Source organism: Phodopus roborovskii, unplaced genomic scaffold, assembly GCF_943737965.1.
Source record: "Phodopus roborovskii unplaced genomic scaffold, PHOROB, whole genome shotgun sequence".
Lineage (NCBI taxonomy): Eukaryota > Metazoa > Chordata > Mammalia > Rodentia > Cricetidae > Phodopus > Phodopus roborovskii.
The window spans coordinates 12,731-34,365 of NW_026125183.1; the positions used below are offsets into that span (position 1 = coordinate 12,731).

The following is a 21,635-nucleotide window of genomic DNA, read 5'->3' on the forward strand; positions in this document are numbered from 1 at the left end:
CTGCTCTTAATATTCTTTCTTATTCTGTATGCTAGGTGTTTTGATTATTATATGTTGAGGGGTCTTTTTTCTTTGGTCCAGCCTATTTGGGGTTCGGTATGTTTCTTGTACTTTCATGGGCATGTCCTTCTTCAGATTTGGAAAGTTTTCCTCGATGATTTTGTTGAATATGTTTTTGGCACCTTTGATCTGGGCTTCCTTACCTTCGTCTATGCCTATTATTCTTAGGTTTGGCCTTTTCACGGTGTCTCACATTTCCTGGATGTTTTGTGTTAAGGATTTGTTGGATTTATGATTTTCTTTGGTCGATGAATCTATTTCTTCTATTTTGTCTTCTGTGCCTGAGATTCTCTTTTCCATCTCTTGAATTCTATTGGTTATGCTTGTGTTCGGCCTGGTTGCTTTTTTTTGCCCAGCTTTTCAATTTCCAGCATTCCTTCCGTTTGTGTTTCCTTTATTTTCTCAATTTCAGTTTTCAAGTCTTGAACCGTTTCCTTCACCTGGTTAATTGTTTTTTCTTGGCTTTCTGTACTTTTCTTAAGGAATTTGTTCATTTCTTCCACTTTTTTGTTTGTTTTTCCTCCATTTCTTTAAGGGATTTTCTCACTTCTTGTTTGAGGGCCTCTATCATTTTTATGATGGTAATTTTTAAGTCGTACTCCTTCTGCTTCCTTTGCTTTGTTGTTGCGCTCCATTCTAGTTGGTGTAGATTCCTAGATTCTGGTGGTGTCATGTTTGTCTTTCTGTTGTTAGGTGTTCTCTTGTATTTCCTTCTTCCCATAGCTTCTTCCAGTAGGTGTTGGTGGTGTCTCTCCTCTCTCTATGGTACTTCCCGATGGGCTTATGTGGGTCTGAGATTCAATATCTGTAGCTCTGTGTGTTCCAAGCTCTCTAGGGAGGTTTTGCTGAAGGAGGAGATCCAGGGATGGGGTCAAGGATGAGGATCCAGAAGAAGATGCCAGCAGGTATTCACAGTGGACCTCTGGCCAACAGCTCTGGCCAATAGCTGTCGGAAGAGGACAAGGGCTGAGCTGGAACTTGAGAAGGTTTTGCATGGTAGTCGGATCTCACTGGAAACTGGTGCTCTCTAGCTGAGACATCGCTTGGCAGAGGCCAGGGATTTGGGGGTCAAGGATCTTGCCCGCAGGAACTCCGAGTGGACCTGCAGAGATAGGTGGATCTCTGGGAGGGGACCGGGACTCCAGCAGAGGACTGGAGGCGGGGTCAGTGACCAAGTCTGTGGAAATTACAGGTGGTCCCGAGTGGATAGTCAGGTCTCCTTTGTTCAGACTTGCCTGAGAAGTCTCTGAAGTAGGGTAAACTGTTGGCTCCACCCTCTGTCTGCTCAACCAGAGGGGCAGGTCCATGGGTGGAGTAGGGCACAGGGTAGGGGGGGTAGGCTGGTGGTGGGGATGTGGTGGGGGTGTATCAGAGCTCCAAGGGTGCTCTCGATGGGGACTGGAGACAGGAGCAGCAGGATCAGGGGCCACCCCAGGGAGTTCCTCTTTTTTATTTTTTGAGACAGGTTTTCTCTGTGTAACTATTATCTGTCCTGCAACTCAGTCTGCATACCAGGTTTACTTTGCAGTGACAGAGATCTGCTTGCCTCTGTCTCCCCCCCCCGAGTGCAGGGATTAAAGGCCTGTGCCTTTACCATATCCAACTCCTCACTGTATTTTTAAAATCATTTTATTCCTTTTCTCTCCAAGCCTCCATATATTTAAGAACACTGTATAAACCTTTAGAGGTTTTCTTAATGTGAATCTGTCTTTACTGTAAATCATTATCTTTTTCTGGCTACAAGTCTTTATCTTGTAAACAACAACATTGATAAAATGAATGTCATACTTGTTTCTACTGTGGTTTACCAAAGATGGCAGCAGGTACCTTTACCGCCAGCTGTGAGAGCTGTGCTCACCACCTTTGTTTGCACTGCCATCCAGCAGCATGTTGCCGGCATGGAGATGTGGTCATTGCCATTGCCAGCTCTCATACACACTAATAAATTGTTAGCAGTGCTTCTCTAAAAGCCCTGTGGTTTTTGCCGCTTATGCTAAGTCGAAGAATCCTCCCCCTTAAAGGAGCCGTGCAATTATCTGCTTGTCTCTAGCAAAGCAGAGTCCAACGGAGAAAAAAATGCTGCTCCCAAGAAACCTTGCTTGTCTCTGTTACTTATGTTTCTAAAATCCTTTTTAAGCTTTTGTTAAATTTTAAGTGGAAGTTCTTATTAGCCACATGGGTGCCATATGTAAGGAATATGGTTTTTCCTCCTGCTGCTGGTCTTGTCCTGCCACCACGCCAGCCCCAAATAACACACAGAAACTCTGTATTTGATATAATGCTGTTGGCCAGGTACCCGTTTCTTATCAGCTAGCTCTGTCTTATGTATTAACTCATTTCTGTTAATCTACCTATTTCCACGTGCTTTCATCTTACCGGGAATGGGGCAGGCGTCTCGTCTCCCCAGTCTCTCCTTCTCTCTCCTCCTTCCTCCTTCCTCCTTCCTCTTTTCACCTTTCCTCCTAGCCCTTCCTAACTTCCTTTCCTATTGGCCAACAGTGTTTTATTCATTAGCCATTATGAGAAACATATACACAGAATGACATCTCTCATCAGTCATTGGTTTTGCAGGTTTCCCCGGTTCTTTCTCCCCCACACTACCTTTTCTTTATTTGTAATAGCTGTAGCATATTCATCATAATATTTCTGCTTCTCTTATTTATCACTGTTGAAAACTTTTACTTCTTGATCAGTCCTCGCAAGTTCTGGGGGGAAACTGGCTTCATGAAATAGATTTGCTTTAAAAAAAATTCTTAGTAAATGTATAGGGACTCTCTACTGGTCACATTGAGGGGAATTTCATTATCATCAAGAAAAGTAACAACAGTGAATAAATACACATTGGCTATTTTAAAATTCTTGACTTTATATTAATACTTAACATTGATAAAACAAAAAGTACAAAGAAATAAATGAAATCCTCTAAAGAGAAAACCATAAGGAAGGCATTACATTTATACCCACATGGCATGTTTCATTTAAGAAATTACCCATGCCATTTCTCAATGTGTAACTGATAATTCAAATTGCAATTCACTAGCAGTTTTTACATAATACAGTAAATAGAGTGTAACACCTACTATATGAAGAGAATACCATCTGTTGAGCAATGCTGGTTAATAAGGATTGATCATATATGCATGTGTTGTCTACAGCTTAGAAATTAAATCTCTTAGCATTCACTAAAATAGTGTTCTCCCCACTGCATCACAAATCGTAATTTCTCTTGTCTTTCTTTTTTTTTTTTTTTTTTTTTGTTCCTTTTATTTTTTTTCTTTTTTTCCATTTTTTTTAATTTTTGATTTCAGTTTACATTCCTACTACAGTTCTCCCTCTCATTCCTCCTGCCACTGACCTTGCCTCCTCTCACCCTCCTCAACTTCCCCCTATTTCACTGTCAGTCCATTCCTACTCAAGGATAAGGATTCCCATGAGGAGTCAACATAGTCTGGCTCAATAGATTAGGGCAGGGCCCAGTCCCGCTCTCATGCATTACAATTGAGCTTGGATGGCATCCTAACATAGGAAATGGGATCCAACAGTATAGCTCATGTACCAGGTTTGAATCAGGGTCCCACTGCCAGAGGCCCCTCTTATAGTTCAAGCTTCACAACTGCCTCCCCACATACAGATGGCCTAGATCGGTCCCCTGGAAACTCCACAGTGGTAGGTCTAGAATTACAAATTTCCACAAGCTTGGTTCAGCTGTCTCTTTATTTCCTCCGTTATCATCTTGACCTCCCTTGCTCATATGGTCTCTCCTCCCCTCTTTTCACCTGGATTCCCCCAAGCTCAGACTGGTTCTTTGTTGTGGATTGACCATTTCCTCTGGCTCCATTAATTACTGGTTGATAGTTGGGGTATTCACCAATCTGATTACAAGGGGAGGCAGTTCAGGCATCCTCTCTACAATTGCTAGGAGCCTTAGTTGGGGGCCTTGTGAACTCTTGGGAGTTACTCTAGCACCAGGTTTCTCCCTAAGCCCATAGTAGCATTCTCTCTATTTCCTTTTTTATTTTTATTTTAAATATCGATCCCAGTTCCTCTTCCTCTCTCTCCCTCCATCTCTCCCCCTGTTCCCTCACTACCTCCATCCCTCTTTCCCTCTCTCTTACCCTTGCTTACACCCCCGACAACACTCCCCTCCCATCCCCCCTCCACATGTAGAGTGATGCCCTTCAGGAGGGGTCATCTAAATCTGTCAAGTCTTTTGGAGTAGGGACTAGGACTTCTCTCCTGTCTCTAGGTTAAGGGAGTATCCCTCCATGGGGGATGCACCTGCAAAGTCCTTTTGTGCACCTGGAATACATTCTGCTTCCACTGTCTGAGGTCCCTTAGACTGCTCAGGCCTCCTAGCTGAGACACATATTCAGGGGATCTGAGTGAGTCCCATGCTGGATTCCCAGCTATCACTGGGAGCCCATTAGCTCCTCCTTGTTCAGTTCCGCTGTCTCTATGTGTTTCTGCAATCTGGTCTTGTCCTCCCTCTCTGCATCTGTATTCTAGCTAGGCTCAGTGTTTAGTTGTTGGTGTTTGCTTCCATTTCTATCAGGTACTAGATGAGGGCTCCATGGATAAGTTAATCATTGATGTCATTATCATGGAATGGTTTTCTCTTTTAGGATATATTCCACTGCATCTCTCCTTGCCTAGGCCATCTAATTCTCTCCTGTCCTCATTCCCTTCCTCTCCTCCTTTCCAACCACTCCAGTCCTCACTTTCCCCTGTAGATATCGTCTAATATCTCTTTCCAGGTTGATTCATGTGTCACTCTTAGGATCCTCCTTGTTACCTAGCTTCTCTGAAGCTGTGGACTTCAGTCTTGTTATCCTTTGCTTTACTTCTAATATTCACTTATGAGTAAATGTTTGTCTTTCCACATCTGTGTTACTTCGCTCAGGAAGGTTTTGTCTAGTTCCAACCATTTGCCTGAAAATTTCATGAGGTCATCATTTTTACCTGAGTAGTACTACATTGTGAAAATGTACCACATTTTCCTTTTCCATTCTTTGGTTGAGGAACATCTAGGTTATTTCCAGGTTCTGGCTATTAATAATAATGCTACTATGAACACTGTTCAGCAAATGTCCTTGTGTTGTCCCTTGGCTAAATGCCCAAGAGTGGTATTTCTGGGTCTTAAGATAGATTGATTCCTAGTTTTCTTAGAAACCGCCTACTAGTTTCCGAAATGTCTATACAAATTTGCACTCACACCAGCAGTGGAGGAGTGTTCCCCCTGACTCTGCATACTCTCCAACATAAGCTGCCCTCAGTAGTTTTGATCTTAAGCATTCTGCCAGGTGTTAAGATGGTATCTCAAAGTAATTTTAACTTGGATTTCCTTGATGATTAAGGATATTGAACACTTCCTTAAAAAATATATTGAAGAGGATATAACAAAATGGAAAGATCTCTCAGGCTCTTGGATAGGTAGGATCAACATAGTAAAAATGGCAGTCCTACCAAAAGCAATCTATAAATTCAATACAAGCCCTATAAAAATCCCAACACATTTTTTCATAGACCTTGAAAGAACAATAATTAAGTTCATATGGAAAAAAATCCTAGACTAGCTAAAACAATCCTGTACATAGATGAGAAAGTGGGAAGTAGCCTGGAATGCATTGGCACAGGAGACCACTTCCTAAATATAACACCAGTAACACACATACTGAAAGCAACAATCAATAAATGGGGCCTCCCAAAACTGAAAAGCTTCTGTAAGGCAAAGGACACATTTGATAAGACAAAACATCAGCCTTTAGAATGGGAAAAGATCTACACCAACACCACATCTGACAGAGGGCTAAACCCAAGGTATCAAAATACAAAATAACCTAATTGAAAAATGGGGTACAGATCCAAACAGAGAATTCTCAACAGAAGAATCTCAAATGGGCAAAAGACATTTAAGGAAGTGCTCAACATCCTTAATCATCAGGGAAATGTAATTTCTCTTTCAGTATTGAAACAGCACAGTATTCTAGAAAGAGTCCAGAGTGTGAAAATCTAAACCCATATATACTTGTTCATATATGTAAAAAATAAAATTAGCTTCAAGATTAAATTTTTACTCAGAAGGCATTTTCCATGATCTCTTCAAGCTCTAACGTTTTATAATTCAATGAAAATTATATCTAAAGATTATTTTCAGTTCATTGTGGTGTTTGTCTATTTATGATCTTTAGTTTCTGTGGAATGCCTGAGTGTAGATTTCAATTATTATTCCTTCCAAAAATTTTGTTCACAGATGAATATATAATACTCTTAGCCTAATTTTGCCTAATGGATCAATTAATTTAATCAATTACCACTCTATTTAATAAGACAGAAGTGCAGTGGGAATAGAGCCCCATGGTTTTTGCATACCTATGTTCTATTTACACTTAGGTGCAAAATGCAATATTACAACTTACAACCAGAAAACCTCCTTTAACAAAACTTTTTTGTACTTGAAGAATCTTTTTTTATCTTTGACATTATATGCCTCAGCTAATGGACTCAAATTTTCCACTTCTAAGTTGTCTGTTACAATGTGTCACTAGAGAAGGAAAAAAAAACATTGACATGTGTCAGTTTTGTACTTTGTAGATAGTATATGAAAAATTTGACAGCATTATCGATGGCAGCTTGCTTCTACTTCAAACAATGAGATTTTATTGCCCACATTAACATACCTATTGTATGAACAAAATCAGAATACATTTGTAAGGATGATTTATTGCGGTGATTTTATATATTATAGAGTTATGAGAAATTATCAAGCCTGTAATTAAAATAATGCTGTTGTTCCAAGGATGAAGCTAGACATCAAGAGACTTAATGAATTATACGGCTGAACCTTCACTTAGCCTTGTGGTTCATAATCATGCTTCCATTCAGCAAATAGTCAGTTATTGGTAATCTACTGGCAAAAAATCTTTATTGCTGTGTGAATCGGAAATCCTATCATGGGGTTTATGAAGCTGACTCTAAATGCAAAATAAGTAGGTAAAAGCTGGGGAACATTGACAATTAATACAAAGCATCTGAATGAGTCCACAAGCCAATACCTACGTGATGGGAGATGTCATTCTGTAGATGTTTCTCATACTGGTTAATAATAAAGCACTGTTGGCAATTACGGAAAGGAAGATAGGAGGGACTAGGAGACAAGGAGGAAATAGGAAGTAGTAAGGAGGGAGTAAAGATGGAGAGTCTGAAGAAAGCGGTATGCCGCCCGCTCCCGGTAAGAGAAATACATAGATCAGCAGAAATGGGTTAAAAATTAAGGCAGGGCTAGCCGATAAGAAACAAGTAACCAGGCCAACAGCATAATATCAAATACAGACTTTCTGTATTATTTGGGGCTTGCGGGAGTAGGACAAGACCAGGCGGCGGCAGGCGGAAAAACCGTAGTCGTTACACCTACTGCTCTGTGAAGTAGGTCTATATGAATCCAAATCCACAATAATATCCTGAGTTTGTTAAGCAAATTTAAGAAAGACAGATTTACCAAGATGTCAGGAAATGGAATTCTTAAGCAGGAGACACACAAACCAGGAAGATGGAAATTGGTGAAAATAAGACAGTAACAATTGAATTGATAGAGTAAAGTACAATGTGATAAATGTCTTCTACCTATACATTTCATAAATAATCCCCAAGGCTATAAATTTCATTTATACATTAATAATGGCCACAGAGAGATGCCTATTTTCTCTCTTCTAGTTCTCAAATTCCAAATTCACTGTATGTTGGCATTTCCACTTTGGTAATGAGTTGGTACCCAAACTTAACACAGCTAAAGCTGAACCATTGATTCCACACCTCCATCCTGTTCCTTCCTCAATCAGCTCAGTACAAAGCATTTCTGGCTTATCATTTTTCTTCATTGCTAGCTGTCCTTTCAGAAATATTTTAGTCCATTAGGCTATGGCAAGTTGACAGTTAATGCAAACTAAGACATAGGCTTATTTTTTTTTAATATGGTGCCTACCTTCTATATGAGTTTCAATTAAAATATAACCTCTTTAAGCAGGTTTTCTCTTACAACCTTTCCAACAATGAGCCCTCCAACTCTTATTTTGTTCATCTGTTCACTTGGTCACTTGTTTCTCCTACTTTAGTGTAACATGTGCAGTTTTGTTTTTTATTGTTTGTATCTTTAGGACCTATAAATGTTATTATCACAAAATTGATAATAGCTCATTACTACCCAAGCCAATGAAAAAATAAATGCATAAATAAAGAAATTTTTCTTACTTGGATATAAGTAACCATTATTTTCTCCAATGATCAATAAAATAAAATCCCGTGAGAGATGCAACAAATAAAAGACTAGAAAGCCAAGTCACTAGTTCCTACTAAGGGAACAATAAAGATGTCATAGTTATTATTATCCACTCAGCAGCCTAGAGAAGATATCCAGATCATTGTGTATCCTTGTTAGGGTTTCCATTGCTATAATAAAATTCTATAACCAAAAGACACTTGGGGGAGAAAAGTTTGGCTTATTTGGCTTATACTTACACATCAGAATTCATCATCAAAAGAAGTCAGGACAGGAATAAAGATAAGGAAGGAACCTGGAGGCAGGAGCTGATGCAGAAGCCATGTAGGAGTACTACTGTAAGTGTTCCTGGCTTTGCTTCACATGACTTGCAATTTACTTTCTTAAATAACCCAGATTCACTATACTAGAGGTGGAACTACCCATAATAGGCTAGGCCTTCCTCCATCAATCACTAATTAAGAAAATGCCTTAGAAGCTTGCCTATGGACAGATTTTATGGGAACATTTTCTTAATTGGTGTTTTCACCTCTCACTTGACTTTAGCTTGTGCTAAATTGATATAAAACTACCAGGATATTTTGTAAATCTAAGTCCTTAAAATTCCAATAAGTTACTATAAGTTTCTTCTCATATATCAACTCCATGAGGTCATGGGGAACTGCGTAAGATTTACAATCATATTGAGAAATAAAATTAAAAAACATTTGTGTTAAAATTATCTTTTCTTCTCTGATGAAGTTATTAGGATGGAGTACCTAGAAATAAACAACTATTGCTTCAGAAATCTAGGTAATTTGCCAATCTTAATATAACTATTGTGCCTGGTACCTTAGCTATGTAACTTCTTCTGGAAGAGATATAGAAATAATACTTTAGTAATTGACTATAATAAGATGTTGGGGATGAATTAAAAGAAGAATAGCTGTTCTCATGAGGGAAACCAATCGGATTAAAACAAATCACATTCTTTTAAAACTCCCATGATATTCAAGATTAATTGAATATGTACAAAGAAATGAATAGTGACACTATGAATCTGTAGATCAGAATTTATATCAAAGTACTTTGAAGCTGTATTACAGTTTTGGATAAACAAAGTGCAGACATGAATTTTGTATTTAAATTTGTGCTAAAATAGGTACTATATCTTTGACTTCAAAATCTAGTTGTATTTTTCTAATTTCTTATTCTTCACACAAATAGTTTAAGATTTCCTCATTTTTCTCACTATGGTTACTTATGGTATAAACATGAAATTATAAATAAATCATTAAATTATATTAGGATACATTTATATTTTGTAAAAGTCATAGATACACATATAAGGAACTGTGTGTGTGTGTCTGTGTACGTGTGTGTGTGTGTGTGTGTGTGTGTGTACGTGTGTGTGTGGTTCAAAATTTTACAGGACTTGATTCATTAATTAATATTTATTTGGCTACAACTACTTTAATCAAATTCATGAGAGGGTTTTTTTCATAAGACATTTCAGGGTAATACCCTCAAATTTTCCTTAGAATCAATAAGGGACTTGTGATTCTTTTTTTATTATTGTATTAGCAAAAGAAAAGTGAGAAACCAAAAGGTATGTACATTTTGAAATTCACAAGATTCAGGAAACCTAATTAATAGTTCTGGCTCAGACTAAAGATAATTTTATTGATTATTCTAAAATAGCTTTTATTTTTACCATTTTCCTCATGAGTTGATTAGCATTTTTATCAAAGGGTACAAAGTGAAATCAGTTTTATTCTGATTTATAACATTGCTTCAAAACTATTTCTAGAACTTCTCTCTTTTAAAAATGGTGCCTAAGTAGAAATATTTCCTTTGGTAACAAATATAAATAAAAAATAATTATAAATAAAAATAAGTGTTTATCTCACTTGTTAACAATGTCTATCAGGACACAATCCAACTCTGGAGAAGATAAAACTTTGAAAGGGATAATAATGTCTTAGTCATTTTGATAATTCTGCTTTTAGAGAATTCTGAATCTGTATACTCTACTTGACCCATTTACTTTGAAAGACTTGTTTGAAGCAACCACAACTGCTGTGTATAACCTAAAGTTTATTTTGCTGCCAGCCTTTTTCTATCTTCATTTTATACGCAGAACATCAAAAACAGTACTCAGAAACCATATTGTAGTAAGGCTCTTGCTAGAACCAAGTGAGAAAAAAAAAAGATACTCCAAAATTTCAAAACATATTCCCCTAAATGACCATGTAGCGAACCTTAAGAAAGGAGTACTCCTATATTTGTCTATATTTGTTCTTATTTCTGATGAGACCTGCAACAACATCTATCACACTGAGCTTCACTGCTGATGAATAACTAAGGCAGGGGTTAGGGTTAATTGTACTTAAGTCCCTCTTTTGTCATCAATGTTACAAAGACATTACTTTCCCCCTCTTTTTTTCCATGTATTTGTAGGATTGCACTACTAAATTTTGTTATTCTGGCATTATTCAAAGTTTCCCAAAACACTGATTTTTATATTTAAGTAGCCAAAACTAGCCACTTCATATCATGTAAGAGTATTTCAATAGAAAAAATTATATCAATAACCCCAAACATTTTAGAAGTATTAATTAGCTGTTGTTTGCTCTGAATTAGAAAAGTTTTAGTCTTAGAATGTTTATTGAATATCTATTCAAAATATGAATGGAAATATACTAGAAGTTAATTCCTTTTTTTATGAGTTTTGGGTTTTTATTTTAAGACAACCAGTTAGGAATCACCTTAACTGTTGAAGAATTCTAATGAATTATTCAAGATCAAAGTTTAATTGTTTAGCTAGGCATGGTGGCTCATGCCTATAATCTCAACGCAGGGGAAGGGTCAGGAATTGAAGGATAGCAGGGGATGCATGAGACCATATTCCATACAAACAAAAACAATAATCACTTAAGTAAATTAAGCTTCTGTAAGCTTCTGAATATTTTACAGTAACTGAGTTTAAGCTGGGCATAGTAGTCCCACCTGCCAGGAAGGCTAGAGCTAAGGATTCAAGGCCAGGTTTAAAACCACCACCTAAAAACAAAACACAAACCCCTATTTCCATTTGTTATAGGCTTCTATAATCACTCAATAAGTTTTCTTAAACTGAAATGTCTTCAAGTCTGAGACAAATAAATTTTTATCAATTGGAACACTATTTCAAGAAAAATGTTATCCGCTTGAACACAATCCATACTTAGGAATGCTGGGAAAATTAATTTATGACCTTTCCTTCTCTAGCTCCACTGCTGATATGCTCCTTTGTGACTACTCACCAGCTGTCAATCACATTTCCTTCCCATCTGGGACTCACTATCCCAACAGTGGGTAGCAGAGCTTCCTGGGGCTACTGAGAAAGAGAAGCCTAGCTCCCTTAGCACCTGCTCCCAGGCCTACTAATCAATCCCCTACACTTCCCCTTAATTCTGACAAAACAGAAAAAGAAAAGACCATGAAGACAGTAAAACATGTTTTAGCCAGGCGATGGTGGCTCACCCCTTTAATCCCAGCACGGTGGATCTCTGTGAGTTTGAGGCCAGCCTGGTCTACGGAGTGAGTGTCAAGATAAGCTCCAAAGCTACAGAGAAACTTTGTCTAGAAAAACCAAATATAAAAAAGTTTTAAAGTAGTTAAAATTAGGCTGAGCAGTGGTGCACACACCTTTAGTCCAAGCACTTGGGAGACAGAGGCAAGGGAATCTCTGTGAGTTGAAGGCCAGCCTAGTCTACAGAGTGAGTTCCAGAACAGCCAAGGCTACACAGAAAAATCCTGCCTCAAAAACAAACACAAAACAAAAAGGGGGAAGGTGCTTTTAAGTAATATTTTTTAAAACTCACCTGCTTAAAGGCCATCACCATTGAACTTTTTGAGGCATACACCAGGAAAGGTTCGGTTCTGTGCAGCTTCTGCTGCCTGGGATTTTAATCGAGGATCAATCCGAGACCTTGAGACCCCCAAAAAGCTCTCAACACGTCTACTTTACTGAAGGGAGTTCAGGAGCTGAATACTGAGGAGATTTTCATCTGTAGGCTTTAGAATTTTCTTATATGCCATATTCACCACCCAACCAGGAGCAAGGCCAAAGAAAAAATCTGCCTTGGATGCTTCCGAGCGCTGAGCATTTTAAAAAGTTCATCTTTTGTGATATCGGGAAGAACGTAGCCGTACTTCATGGCGAGCTCAAGTCTTGCTTCAGGAAACTTAGCAGGGTCAGCCAGGTAGCCCCGGATTTTTGCATCTGTGTAATAAGGTACCAGAGCTTCAGGTGGGAGCATTCGCTTTGGAATGGGCTGTCCCCGAAGAAAGAAAGGAACAGGCTGGCACAGGATTTCGAGACTTCTTCGGTCATAGAAGGCTGTAGTAACAACACCGCCATTTCTTTCAATCGCAGCAATGGCTAATTCTGAAGCCAAATGCACCTCAATATTCACTTTTGCTTGAAAAGTATCAGTGCCCTCTTCAACCAGCTGGACCCCATAATCCCTTTAAGTGGATGGTCACACTTCTCCCATTGACAAGCTGAGTTAAGTCAATAGGTTGCGTTGGATCAATTCATCCTAAATCAATGAGATACTTCAGTCTCCTGAGACTCAAAGGCTGATACTGATGCCTGAAACTATGTCCTTCATTGAACCCGTATTTTAGGATTCGGATGTAAAACGGAGTCTGCCCTCCCTCAAAGCCCAGACGGGCCGAGTTCCTCTTTGTCTCTCTCCTTTGTGGCCTCTGCCACATTTCCTACCTCTTCTCCGATCTCTTGGACGTCTTTCCGGTTTTCTGGAGCCAGAGTTGGGCTTCAGGTTGGCCAGGCTCACTCGCGGCAGGGAGCGGAGCAGGTCCAGGCTGGCTCCCGCCGGGGGGGCGCACCATGCCGGCCATGACCCACGGTTTCCAGGAGTTAATTCTTCTAAAATATTTTAACATGCATCTGTTGTTATCTGGACTATTACAATTAATTCATTTAGAGACAGACAGTAGTAAATCCTTAAAAAACCCAAAAAACAATGACACAGGCCTTATCATTAGGCACTAAATGAATGATACACATAATTAGGTCTATAGTAGCTCATTGGAGGAGGTAATCACTGAATCTGGACATCAGATAAGGCTATTTGGAACAAATAAGACTTCTACTATGTATGTGACTGACCAGTAAGCTTTGTTTTTACCTTAATATTAGACAATGTTCTGAATATAAATTTGTATTTCAGAATTATTATGTGATTTCTCCAGCAACATTTTAAAACTAGAAGAAACCTTGACTATTCTAAAACTATTTCTATATTTTATTATTTGTATAGCCTTAGAATTTATGTATTCAATATTATATTGTTTTTTTTCTTTTTGATATATGGCTTCACAGTTGTTTTTAACTTTTATACAATGAGAACTGGTTGCTTTATAGACCCACCCTAGATGAGAATGTGAAAGTTTGGTGGCAGCAATTGTCAATAATATCTTTTGTCTTTTCCATCTTCCTCTCAATACCATGATAACACAAAAGAATCCTATCATTAAATTCACAGTTGATACATTATTTTACAAAATCCTATTTAGAATATTATTATTCATAAGTTAATTGCTTGCATGATTTCTTACATTATATTTTAACCTCTTTGATAACTGGGACCAGATGATGTTTAATTCATGTTTGTGTAATCTCTTTTCTATTATACACATTTAGCATGCTAACTATACAATAAATGTTTATTGAACTGAAGCCAATGTTAACAGTATGGATATGGAGACAACAGTGACAAAATTCATGAGAAATTAACAAGTAAACAATTTAAATCCATATATTCTATTTGGAAGCATTTTATCTGTAGAAAGTTTTTGGCTGAGTAGGGTATCCATCCAAAGAGAATGGGCTCCCAAAACCAGTTCAAGCACTAGGGATAAATCCTGTCCCCACAGATTGCCTAAGCCACACAACTGTCACCCACATTCAGAGAGCCTAGTTGGGCCCTTTGTGGGTTCCCCTGCTGTCAGACCAGAGTCAGTGAGCTCCCACTAGCTCAGGTCAGCTGTTTCTGTGTATTCCTGAAATGGTCCTGATCCCTTGCTCATATTATTGTTCCTTCATCACTTAAACTGGACTTTGGGAGCTTGACCCAGTCCTTAGCTGTGGCTCTTTGTATCTGCTTCCATCAGTTTCTGGATGAAGGTTCTATGATGATAAAGAGATATGCCAGACTTTGTTGACTACCCATGGGTAGCCTTATCCTCTCTGAGGAGTGGATGGAGGATTGTAGTGGGAGGAAGGTGGGGAGAGCAGCAGGTGGGGAGAAAATGGGAACTATTATTGGTATGTAAAATGAGAAAAGATTGTTTTAATATTAAAATGATAAAAAGAAAAGAAATAAAAAGGAGATTAGACAACACATATTCAATTTAAGCAGCAAAATTTTCTGTTATATTCCCATTTGTATTCATGGTATTCAACTGGATAACATGGCAATTTAAATGTTTAAAAAATCTCCACACACATATACAATAATACAGCTTTCTTGGAACAATAAACTTGTTTTTCTTACTAGTGTTTGCTTATTAGCAATCAAGAGGCAGGTTTTTCTCATGAATTTAAATCAATTCTATTTCTCACCATCTTTAATACATTTACTTCAATGACATGATGCATAAAGAAACTATGGGATAATTTTAGAACTCATCAATACCTACTTCCATGAAGGTTTCTAATACTATAGATTTCATTAACTTGTTCTACATGCCTCATATGTCACAGTAAAAAATGAGTTTGTTTTTTAGATAATTAAATAAAGAATATATCCATTTTGCTGAGTCTTTCAGTCTGAGATTAATAAACTTTTGAAAGAACAAAAGTAATGGCAGTCTCCATAAGGACTTGTAACAAATTAAAATAGGAGGTATTCTAATTACCTCTGCTTTATAACACAAAGCTTTGAAAGGAATCTATTTATTGTGTAAAAGCACCAAATAAAGAAGGAAGCAAGGGTGTAGATCTAAACAGAATTTTCAACAAAATAAACTCAAATGGAAGAAAGACATTTAAAGAAATGTTCTACATCTTCACTCATCAGAAAAATGCAAATCAAAACTGCTCAGATACCATCTTACACCTTTCAGAATGTCTAAAATCAAAAATGTTGATTAAAGCTTATGCTGGAGAGGATGTAGAGTAAAGGGAACATTCCTCCATTGCTGGTGGGTGTGCAAACTTGTACAGCCACTTTGGAAATCAGTATGGCAGTTTCTCAGAAGTACCACTCTTGGCAATATGCCCAAAGGAAGTATGTAGTATGAATAATAAAAACCCAGAGACTGATGTTGTGGTTCAAGCTGAAGAACAGAGAAGCAAAGCAGCCAAGTCTCCAGAGAGTTCCCACCTCTACCAAGGCTGAGGTGATTCTGTCCTCAACTTGGCTGGAGGCTAATTTCCTAATACTTAATGCCAGGTCTGACACCATGCTTCTTATATACCATCCTAATTTTGGGATTAAAGGCATGAGTTCTTTTTTCACTTTTAGACTAGGTATCACAAAGATCCATCTGCCTTGGTCGCCTGATACCTGGGATGAAAGGTGTGTGCTACCACTGCTTGGCTTCTATGGCTGTTGCTAGCTTTGCATTCTGATAACATGGCAAGCTTTGTTAGATGATAAACAATATGTCACCACAGATATACAATCATATCACAATGGCATGTAATCAACTATGTTCATAGCACCATTAATTGTGATAGCCAGAATCTGGGTACACTTAGATGCCCCCTCAAGCAAAAAATGGATAAAGAAAAATTGATAAATGTGGCACACTTACACAATGGAATATTACTCTGTGGTAAAAAATAATGACATCTTGAAATTTTAAGGCAATTTGATGGAACTAGAAGAAACCATCCTGAGTGAGGTAACCCAGACCTAGAAAGACAAACATGGTATGTATTCACTCATTAGTGGATATTAAATGTAAAACAAATGATAACCAGGCTACAACCCACAACCCCAGAGAAACTAGGTAAAAAGGAGGACCCTAAGAGGGACAAACATGGAAGGCCCCAGGAAGGGAAAATACTTAAGATCTCCTAGGTAAACTGGGAGGGGGTAGAAGAAAGGATGATGTGAACATGAGGGATCAAGAAGACTGCGTTAGGGAACAGATGGAGGGATAGAGCAATGAAAGAGATATCTTGATAAAGGGTTAGGGAGAAATCCGGTGCTAGAGAAACACTCAAGAGTCCACAAGGATGACCCCAGCTAAGACTCCTAGTAATAGTGAAGAAGGGATCTGAAGGGGGTCTTCCTCTGATATCAGATTAGTGACTACCCTAATTTTCATCTTGGAAGCTACATCCAGTAACTAATGAAAGTAGATGCAGTGACCCACAGCTAAGCACTAGGCTGATCTCCTGGGATTCAGTTAAGGAGGTGATGGAAAAAGCCACAGAGATATGAGACCTGAGCTAGTGAGAGCTCACAGATTATGGACTAACAGCTGGGGAACCTGCATAGGACAAAACTAGACCCTCTGAATGTGGATGACAGTTATGTGGCTTGATCTGGTGGGGAGTGGTGCTTGCAGTGGCACCAGTACCTATCCCAGATGCATTAACTGGCTTTTGGAGTACATTCCCAATGGTGGGATAATACATTGTTCAGCCTTGATACAGGGAAGAGGGGCATGTTTCTGCCTCAGCTTGGTATGCCAGATTTTGTTGATTTCTCAAGGAAGGTCTCGCCCCCTCTGAGGAGTAGATGGGGTGGGACAGGGGAGGTGAGGTATGTAAAATGAAAAAAAATTTTTTTAATTAAAAAAAGAAGAAAGCAACTCAGGCTTTCAAACAAATTGCTAGGTAAAATTATTTTTACCTGTTCTATGCAACTAAGATAGTTTTCATATAATTCCACTATTAGATACCATACCCTCCAAGAAGATGAAATAGAAATTTGCTTGTCCCTTGTAAGCATAAGAAAACATGCTTCTGATCCAATAGTAATCTTCTAGAATTTTATTGCAATTGTTCTTCAAATCAGGTTATCTTTATTACCACTGGCTATTTCATGACACTGGTTTGGTTTTCTATGTTTACTTTTAGAGTAATCGCATGAGAAATGGATCTGTTGTCATGTAAAAATACAGTATTTCATGCATTGTTATGGTTTCTAGTCACTATTATGCTAGATATAAACACCCTACTCTGGTATGGAAATATGTGAAGTAACATTCTTGTCAATCCTTGAAGAAGCACAGTTGTCACTGGTTTGCTTTGTATTTCTTATTCAGAGAAAAATGGAATATTGCATGTAAAATGGGCCTTCTTAATATCTGGTATAAATTTTTATCTTTGGAAATGCTCTTACTCACTTAGGGTACAGGTTGTGATTTTAAAAATACTTACTTGAGTTTTATCTAATCATTGAAGAACTTAGTTATCCAAGCTATATCTTATTGAGGAACTATTTCTCATCTTTCCTTTTCACTTTTTTTCACCTTTGTATTACTCTATTGATCATTTAGCACACAAATCAGCTATCACACTATCAATTAACTCAGTCATTCAAGAAACAGTTCTATCTTGGCAATGGTGGCACATGCCTTTAATCCCAGAATTCAAGAGGCAGAAGTAGGCAAATCTCTCTGAGTTCAAGGCCAGCCTGGTCTACAAAGTGAGTTCCAGGACAGCCAGCGCTGTTACACAGGGAAACCCTGTCTCAAAAACACTAAAATCTGAAGTAATTTAATTTGAATTTCAAGGAAGACAATCAAAATTACTCATACAATATAAAATGGTAACTTTATGGGTGGCTGGAGGAATGGCTCAGTAGTTGAGTACTTGTTCTTACAGAGAACCAGTGTTGTATTCCAAGTACCTGCACAGCGACTTACAGCTATCAATAACTCCACTTGCAGGGAATTCAGCCTCCTCTTCTGACCTCCTCGGCCATCAGGCATGCACATGATGCACATATACATGCAAGTAAAACACTCACACACATCAAACAAAGTGAATAAATCTTTAAAAATAGCAACTGCAATCATGGAAAGTTTAAAGTAATATCATCATCTACTACTAGAATGTTTCTACATCCCCTTTAGAAAAATGTTACTTCAGTTTTTAAAAAGTAGACTTAGCCACTCTTTTCTCTGTGTATCACCTACTTTCCTTTGCTCCCATATGATTTGAGATAAATGTTAGTGTTTTATTATGTATATATGTATCCGTATCTTCATTTTATATTATTTTATTATTGTTTTTGAGACAGAATCTTACTAGGTATCAGTAGCTGGCCTGAGACCCTATATAAACACCAGATTGGCATTGAACTCATAGAGATACACCTGACTCTACCTCTGAATACTTGTATTAAAACCATTCACCATACTGCAAGCTAATTTTATATTATTTTGTTTTAATTAACAATGTTAATTGAATATATTAACAGCATATGTTGTGACATTTAATAACATATATAAAAGTGCAATGATGTAATATGATGTGATACATATTTTATCATACCACTCACAGCATTATATAGTTTTCTTTCTTTTAGTTAGACTCATTGAAGATGATAACATTGGATTTTAAAGATACACAGACATGGATTTTAGTATTGCTTCAACTATTTATTTGGATGCTATGCCCTTAAACAAATAACCTAACCCCTCTAAACTGTAGTTTATTTCTGTATAAAATGAGCATGATTCTTTTTATGGGGAGGGTAAAAGCAAACCATATTATGTGAAGAAACTAGCACAGTGATGTGAGTAAATTGTCTTCTTTATTGTTCAGGGGCCTTTTGCATCCATTTGTATTCCCTAAATAATACCCAATCCATCATAGCTGCCCAATACATGGTGCTGAATTTTTGATTCAGAATGTTCTCATTTTATAAAGAATTTTTGAAGACATATACTAATGTATCTTATAAAATTCAGACTACATATGCAATACATCTTGATTTCCTGGAGATCTTGTTTATCTTGGTTGTAATATTACAACATACTGTTGAATGCATGGTTTAAAAAATATTTTTTGTTGGAGCTTGACCTTTCTCAAGCAGGCTCTGAAGAGAGGGAGTAGAAACAGTCAAAAAGGAGAAAATTGCTAGGTACATTTATTAATCAACAATTATCCAATTTTGTGCCAGGCAAGACATGTAAGACATGATTTGTGCAGTTAAAGAGCTTACAATCTAGTTGAGAAGACTGACTCATGAAACTATTATAACAATTAAGTACAAAATTGTGTGGTGCTGCTTCTCACTGCAGTAGGAGTCCGGGAAAGGGAGAAATCATTGCAAGCTGCAAAATGTCAGGAAAGGCTGTTAGTTAAGGCTTCAAATGAAAAGGCTATTTTCAGATCTAGAAAGACAAATACAGAAAAAAAAAAACAGATTATGTGTTAGACCTTCATTGTACCACTGCTCTTTGATTTACACTTTTGTTTTGAAAATGGAAATTAACCTACACCTCAAACATTTAAACTGAAATATTTTCTCTCATATTTGTCATAAAATTCTTCTTCACATAAAACCCAAGCAAGCATTTTAATTCATAATGTGAAAGGGGAAAATATCATTATGTGTTACATAGAATAAAAATAATCAACTTTTAAGTGCTTCACTGTTGCATTGTATCATGACAATTGAAACTAGTCATAAACTTTAAGACATTACTTACATCTAAGAAATTGATTATCATGTATACCATATGGCAATAATGGAAATATTTTTACTAAATAAGTGAAAGTTTCATTTTTAAAAGAGATGTTTGCTTTTCTTTTCTTTTCCTATTTTCACACTGGTGCTAAGGCATAGTACCTAGGACTTTGCAGATGAGAGGCAAGCACTCAACCATTGAGCTACTCTATCAGTCCTTAACTTTTATTTTAAAATAAACTATTTAAAATTTCTGGTATCTTATCACTTTTCTGTTTCTTATTACTGTGATACTAGAACCATGTTTCACCAGCATGATTTTAAAGGAGGCATTAAGCCAGGGGAGGCTTAAAGATAAAATGTTTTTAGAAATCACTGCTTCTGCTATATGGCTGGGGTAGGCATTCATGCGTATAAGGTTTAGGTAAGCTTAGACTATCACCACTTCAACATTTGGGAGAAACTAGTAGTATGCTACCTATGACTGCATCCTGTGAGAGTATGAATGTCCATCATTTCCCCATGTTATATATTGATAGCCACTGTTATCAATCAGTAATAAGAGAATAAACTAAAATTCTCAGAATGTACAATAGCTTAGCAAAATTAACAAAAATACATTTTAAAGGTTAAAGGAACAATGGAATAAAAGATACTGTTTGAGAAATATTTATTAATAATTTTTGAGAAATAGGATATGAATTCTATCTGAAACTTTAAATTATAAATGGATGGCTACTTTATAGAGCAATAGCAGGATGCCACAGATAAGGGCTCCAAATCCTTCATTTTATATTAACTTGTTTAATGGAAGGGAATGGATGACTGGGCAATCCAAAAAATGATCCAGCCATCATTCCAACTTGGATTAATCCTACATTTTATGTGTGCATTTATTTTCTGAGTAGAAGTTTCTTGAAAGTAAAATGTGAGTATGTGCCTGTGAGAAATTTTATGTGACATACTTAGGAATAAAAAAATATAGATAAATTACCTTTTTTGATATTTTTTTTACTTAAATTTGAAACAAGCTTGTTTTACATGCCAATCGCAGTTTCCTCACCCTAACCCTGTCCCCGTCCCAACCCCTTTCCCATCCCCTTTCTGCTCCCAAGGGAGGGTGAGGCCTTCCATGGAGGATCTTCAGAGTCTGTCATATCATTTGGAGCAAGGCCTAGGCTCTCCCTCGTGTATCTAGGCTGAGGGAGTATCCCTCTATGTGGAATGGGCTTCCAAAGTCCATTTGTATGCTAGGGATAAATATTGATCCACTACCAGAGGCCACATAGACTGCCCAGTCTTCCTAACTAACATCCACGTTTTGGGATCCACAGTCTGGGTAGGTTCTTTGCTGGTTTCCCAGCTATCAGACTGGGATCTGCTCCCCTTGTTCAGGTCAGCTCTTTGTGTGGGTTTCTCCAGCCTGGGCTTGCTTGGCTTCTTTGTTCATCACTTCTCCCTCTCTGCAAATGGATTCCAGGAATTTTGCTCAGTGTTTAGCTGTGAGTCTGCTTCTGCTTCCATCAGCTATTGGATGAAGGCTCTAGGATGACAGATAAGGTAGTCATCAATCTCATTATTGGGGAAGGGCATTTAATGTAGCTTCTCGACTATTGTTTATATTTTTAATTGGGGTCATCAAAAATCTGGAACACTTC

The 21,635-nt window shown here is 37.6% G+C and overlaps 1 pseudogene; it reads right to left on the reverse strand.

Annotated features, from left to right (window-relative positions):
* Window positions 1-12,316: 12,316 nt before the first annotated feature.
* LOC127226623 (39S ribosomal protein L15, mitochondrial-like) lies at window positions 12,317-13,216 on the reverse strand (annotated as a pseudogene).
* Window positions 13,217-21,635: the final 8,419 nt, after the last annotated feature.